The 6,344-nt window shown below is 42.8% G+C and overlaps 1 long non-coding RNA gene across 9 annotated transcripts; it reads left to right on the top strand.

Annotated features, from left to right (window-relative positions):
* The first annotated feature begins 1,813 nt into the window (after positions 1-1,813).
* On the top strand, positions 1,814-5,866 carry LOC123087938 (uncharacterized). Of its 9 annotated transcripts, XR_006441609.1 has the most exons (5): positions 1,814-2,218; positions 2,312-2,484; positions 2,588-2,990; positions 4,647-4,864; positions 5,426-5,866. It is a non-coding gene; the product is annotated as an uncharacterized lncRNA (long non-coding RNA). The 9 variants fall into 9 exon arrangements; XR_006441603.1 differs by having other exon boundaries at positions 2,312-2,990; XR_006441605.1 differs by having other exon boundaries at positions 1,814-2,484.
* Positions 5,867-6,344: the final 478 nt, after the last annotated feature.

Raw genomic sequence — 6,344 nt, 5'->3', positions numbered from 1 at the left:
TGTTTAAATGTTGCCTAAAAAGTATTTTTTGAGTGCTGAGAAAATAAAATAAACATAGACGAGCAGACCAGTTTATTGAATCATAAAGGGGTACTTTAAATGTTGCCTAAAATCATCATTGTCGATGGTCTTGGAGATATGAAGTCATTTGAGTTTTGTTCTTATTTGAGGTAATCATACTAGTTTCATCTTGTTGTTCTTTTAATCTTCTTATCATAAGACATCTCAAACTAAAAACATGGTTGAAAGATAACTCTTAAAACTTTTCATGTAAAAGTGTAGACACATATATGTATATGTACATGTACATATATAGCCTTACGGACCTAGTGACTTCGCCCAGGGGCCCTCGTAAACATAAAGTTGCCCTTGTCTTGGAGTCGACAACAGCGGTGAGAAGGTATAAATGGGCTTGCGGGAGGCCACTGAAGGAGGATGTGTGGCGGAAAGGGCAGTCCATAGCACGACTGCTAATGGGCATCGGCGAGGATGCGGTGGCAGCACTCAAAGCAAGCACGGTGAGGGAGCAAGAGAAGCGATGTGGTCTCGGGTAGGGTGGTCGTGTTGAAGTTGATGGGGCGTTGCACGACGTGTTCTCATCTGCAGCGTCAAAAAGTAAATCCAACATTCAAAATTGATGCAACGTGGACCAAACAACATGGTGGAATCGCGCAATTCATAATAATTTTGTAGCACCTCTAACAAGACGCAAAAACCCATGGAAAACCGCTTTGGCTTCTCGTACAGTCACATATATTCACCTCCATTTGAATTCTGATACAATTCATGTACACAATTCATGTACCTTAAAGATACAAAAGGCTATTTTAAGGGTTTCAGCTCGACATATCCTTTGTCATATTCATTTCTTATTATATCCAAGCGACGATTGTTCGAGTGTTACATGTTTCTGAGAGACCGTACCCTAAATGGGTGCGTCAGCTAGTAATCATTCATTATTTCCTGTAATAATTAATTAAGACTCGGCCAGCTGTGAGTCCATAATATACTCACTCTTTTTCGCAGGAAACAAAACCTGAGCTGAACAATACTCTTTTTTAGGGGACCTCCTAAGTAAGATTCGGACCGATTCCGCATGCTGGGACACACGACGAAATGCTAAACTAGTCCGCGCACGTACGTACGGTTTACTTGCTTTGTTATCGCCTACGGAAACCTTGGATCTAGCTGCTTGCTCATGACCAGTTCTAATCATCTTTTCTAGTTTCCGTAGGGGAAACCATCGACTAACCGGTCGCCATCACACAAGCACATACTACTACACTCGATCGATATGATTATTGATCTGGCCAAGGGCCAACAGCGAATGGTTCTGGCCCTGTCGCGGCGACGCCGATTCCGAGGAGCGAAACACGCAAGCAAACAAATCGCGGGGCTGCCGCGCCATGAAGCAACCGAGATGGAGCGCGATTAGCGCACGTAGAGCTGACAGGACCAACAGTTTGCATGGATCGATGCATGCATGCCCGCGCACGTAGGCTGGTGTCGAGGTGGCCCGTGGTGATTGGCTGCTCGGGGCTAGGAACGGGTCAATTCGCCAATGATGTCGCGTCGGGATTCCTGGGGTGGCCGGTTGTCCATGTCCCCTGGCAAAACTACAGCTGCGTGGCTCATTACAAATTGATTGGTATGTGTTGTTCTTAGGCCAGAAGATAATCAAATCTTTACCTACTTACTAATATACCAGCGATGGCTTCTGGTCGTACGTCGTTGTCATTTTTGCAAAAAAGTCCCTCCGTTTCTTAGAAATTAACCCGCGGTCCTCATCATAAGTCACGCCGAACCGGTATACGGGCGAGAAAAAAAAACAGCCCAGCCAGCCGCACGACTCTGCCTCACGCCCCCACCTCCTGCCCGCCCGCCTCACCGTGCGCCGCCGGCCACCCCCCGCCGTCGAGCACCGCCACCGGCTACCCTCCTCCCTTCGGGATCCCCGAGCGCCCGACCCGGCCTTCGTTCGTCGCCAGCACCTGCGGATCCGGCCGCCCCTCGCCTTCCCCGTCGGTTGCACCTCCCAGCGCTGCCGCCCCTGCCAAGCTCCGCCGTCTGGATCCACATCCCCATGGCCGGAACGAGTCCTCCTCGAGGAGCCGCGCATCCTCTACCTGCTCCAACTGCGCACGTCCTCTGCTAGGTCGACTCCCGCCGCCTACGACGATCGCTGCCGTCAGATCTACTCCAACTTGAGCGCCCCCAGGTAAAGCTGTAGATGTCAAATATGCTCTGAACTTTACTGCACAAGCATTCGACAGCATGGTTCTATTAGTGACCGAGGGATTTGGAGGTACAGGTACTGAAGGGTAATGGATTTGAAGGTTGCTATATCTTGAGTTGTCCCATTGTCTTACTAAATTCAGGATTCAACTTAGGAGAGTGTACAGAATATCCAGGTTTGTATTGTTTCCGGTGTATGTTGGTCATGCATCGGATGTCACTCAGTTTCTAGGAAATTCAAGATGGCATGTAAGCTTCTCCTATTTGATGTATTTTTACTTTCTCAAAATCTCTTTATTAATACCAATGATGATTTTATTTCTGCCTGATGACTTGCTGTCACATTGTTTAGCAAAGAAACAGACAAACAAGGAGAGAAAACTTAAACAAGAGAGATGTATGAGGATGTCAGCGTCTCAGCAAACATGTATTGTGTGAGGACACCCTTCGTCCGACCTAATCTTGACGATCATCTGTAGGTACCCACATACATGTTCTTCCCGGCCGCCTCTTGGTTTAGTTCACATGTCTTGAATTACTTTGATCCTTTTGGTAACATCAAACTGGGTTGCATAGAAGTAACTGCTAACTGGGTTTGACCTTTGTGAGGAATCTACAGCAGCACTTCAAAACTCCCAGGCTGTTTTCATCAGCAAGCTTACAGCTGACCACATGATGGAACTCGATAATACTACACTGTACGATGTACTTGAGATTCCAATGAATACCCGTCGAAGCGATGTGGTCATCAGCATGTATGCTCTCAATCTCCTGCTAGGGTATTTTCTCTTAAACGATGCTACTGTCACATGATGCATATCATGGTTTTGTTGCGTGGTCATTTGACCTGCACAACACTTGTTGTTTCGAGGATGCAGAATGATTCTTCAATTTGGGGTGCCAACTATGCTAGCTTTATATTGCTGAATGTAGGAGCTTATTTTTTCTTGTTAGTTATTCAATGATATTGGGCAGGGCATCTCAATGAACTATTCTTTCTAATTCCTGGAGTTACATGTGTGATTGCTTAGACTCTTCTAATAGTGTCATAGTCTGGTTGGTTGCTTGGCTGAAATAGTTTCTTACGGGCCTCGTTCTGGACCTGTTCCCACGTATATAGAATATATTTTCTACTGCTTTCATCAAACAAAAAAGTCATAAACATTAAATATTTAAAGTTTTGTCTCGTTCATACTTTCTAGAATCTGAAACTGTACTGAAATCATCATAGAAATTCCGCAAGAATATTAAAGGCACCCGTGTCATTCATCCCTACTAGATGATGAATGCTATTGCTAATTTTTTTTCTCAAAGATGCCTCATTTTCATGAAGAAGAAAGCTCAGTAGACTAAAATTCCATATCATTTCTTCTTTCTTAAGGAAAACTGACTGCAGGCAGCAATCACAGATGTTCAGCCTATTTTCAGTTGACAATATACTGAATAATTTGGCAGTGAACAAGTACAGAAAACTCTGTTAAGAAGCGGTAGTTTTGAACCTGAGTTTACAAAAGAAAATGTACCAATTCGTGTTGAAAATATCTTAGGCATCAAGTCCACCAGGTTTGAGATGTTCACAGAAACATGTCAGTTTCAGGCAACTACAATTCAGAATTGTTTGCCACACTGTAACGTTTCAGGAAATCAGAAACATTTCCCATGATGTTAATATGTTGACTAGGGGCCTTTTGTAGCTACTTTAATGAAAATTGTAGTACCACAGTGTCCTGCTGCATATATTAAATTGCAAAGGGAAAGTAATAAAACTTAGGACTTGGTTGTCTATCTGATCCATCAGTAAGCAAGCAGGGGCCATGTTGTCAAGGAACAGAGTTCAAAAACCACCAATCTCAGGAACACTCTGGCCATGTATTTGATTATGTTAAAGACCCAATATATGATAAGATGCTATTTTCATTTGCTAGGCAACCATGAAAACGTTTCTGTCCAATTCATAATTTAAATTAGTCATGTGTGTTCTTTTATCCAGTTATTACAATTTTACTCATGTGTCTTCTTTTATTTAGTTCTGTGAGGAAGAAGGGATTACATCGATGTGTAATATGTTCTTTGTTCTACAACCATACCTACATGGGATTATAGTTCAGTTAGAAATCTGAGATTATTTTCCTCTAGAAATGAGCATTAGCCCTCAGAACAGAAATGAACTGCACAACTATGCTCCTACTTAATTACACATTAATCAATATGTTCATTATTACAGTAAGGTTAGAAACTGCATTTGTGTATTTGTACCAAGCTTCCTTGCTCATCTCATTCTGTGCCTACCATGTTGTATGTCGGAAAGCTGTGGTTTTGATATAGAGCTATAGTTCATCTATATGTTTCTGCTGCCTATATATTATTGATGTGTTTCCCTCACCTGCTATTTGAATGACATAATCCTTCAGAACTTTGAACGAAGGAAAGCAATACAGGGCCGCCTTTATATCTTGGGTCACTCCATAGCAGGGAGCAACAGTGGGCACATCTGAGTTCAGATATTCAGTCACTGTTTTCCAATCCATCTCAAGCTCCACAGGTCCTCTGGAAACTTTTGCCAGAGCAGCCAAACTAGGGCTATCCGGGCTTCAGCTTCCTCCACACTGTCGGAAACTGGTAACTCGCAGTATGTCGACAGATACACTTAGCCTCTAATGACTATTCCAAAGGGACGCTGCATGTTCCTAGATGCATATATTTTCATTACACTGAGATTTTTTTTAGGTATAACAATGGGATTTAAGATATACTCCCTCCTTCCATCTATATAGGGCCTAATGCGTTTTTAAGACCGCCTTTGACTATTGACAAGATTAATAGTACATGACATGCACAATGTGAAAATTATATCATTGAAAGCTCCTTTCACACACGAATTTAACGGTGTGCTTTGTGTAAGTTGCATGTTATATATTATTTCTCTAATATTTGGTCAAAGTTAGCCTCGAAAAACGCATTAGGCCCTATATAGATGGAAGGAGGGAGTACAATTTTTTTCTGTAGAATTTCTATGAAATCCGAATAAACCATACCTTCAAAGGCCAACATAGTGGCACTTAAAATAAATGCTAATCTGCACTCACGCTGCAATCTGGTGCCCATTCTTCTGGTGATTTGGTCAAAGCTACAACCAAGCAAAGAAATTTTACATGCTATAAGAACTAAGTTATGGATTTTGTGTTCCCAGGTCTATAATATGCATGCTTTGCCGGTTCCCTGCAAGCACTTTCGGCCATGACCTCAAGTTCTGCAGGTAGGCCGTGAATATCTTGATCCTTCTTACCGTCCACCGATGATGGCCCGACAGAAATCAGGGAAGGAGAAAAGGATGTTGTTGTCATGGTCGTCGGAACGACTTGCCGTGGATGCAGTTATGCACTGGATGACATCAACGGCTAGCCATGGACGAGCACCTCGCCGCCTCCGCAAAATATGGATGCACGGGATTCTGCTACTAACATTTCAGTGTGTTCTGTTGCGGTGCTGTGACATATACACCTTCAGCGCGCATGTAATGTTTGTCAGCTACTACTTTAGATAAATAACCACTGTATTCTATTGTATGTGTAATTGAAATGTTCATGTGTTTAATCATCTGGCAAAGATGCTCACTGGATGTTTCTTATAATATTCTATCTGTAATAGACATGTACGCATGTATTTAACCATCTGGCAAAGAGGCTCATTGGATGTTTCAAAGTTTACCTTTCTAGAACACCATTTCTTTTCTTCTGAACCAAGAGGTTCCAAGCCAATATGTTGCCAAACCATTCACTGTGTGGGCAAACTTTTACTTTCGAAGGAAGCTTTGACTATTGCCACTCCTTCCCATCACTTTGCAATCAATTCTTGAAGGGAACCATGCAGCCTAGCTGTGCCATCCGTGTGTGTTAAATTAGTTAATTTCTCCCCTGGCTGGATCGTGTCGAACTCCGCGTGTAAAACATTTCCCGTCTAATATATTTTGCACAGAGCTCACATACACAGTTCTAAAAAACATGATCTTGATGCATCTGAAGTTGTATTAATTTGTGCAGGAGAACAATATGTGCTTTCTGAATGTTTGCCTGCACACAGCCAAGTTCTCTAGATGAGTGTGTGCAGAA

Source organism: Triticum aestivum, chromosome 4A (assembly GCF_018294505.1).
Source record: "Triticum aestivum cultivar Chinese Spring chromosome 4A, IWGSC CS RefSeq v2.1, whole genome shotgun sequence".
NCBI classification, from domain to species: Eukaryota; Viridiplantae; Streptophyta; class Magnoliopsida; order Poales; family Poaceae; genus Triticum; species Triticum aestivum.
Note: the sequence above shows the minus strand (reverse complement) of the source record. Positions and strands in the feature narration are given on the sequence as shown.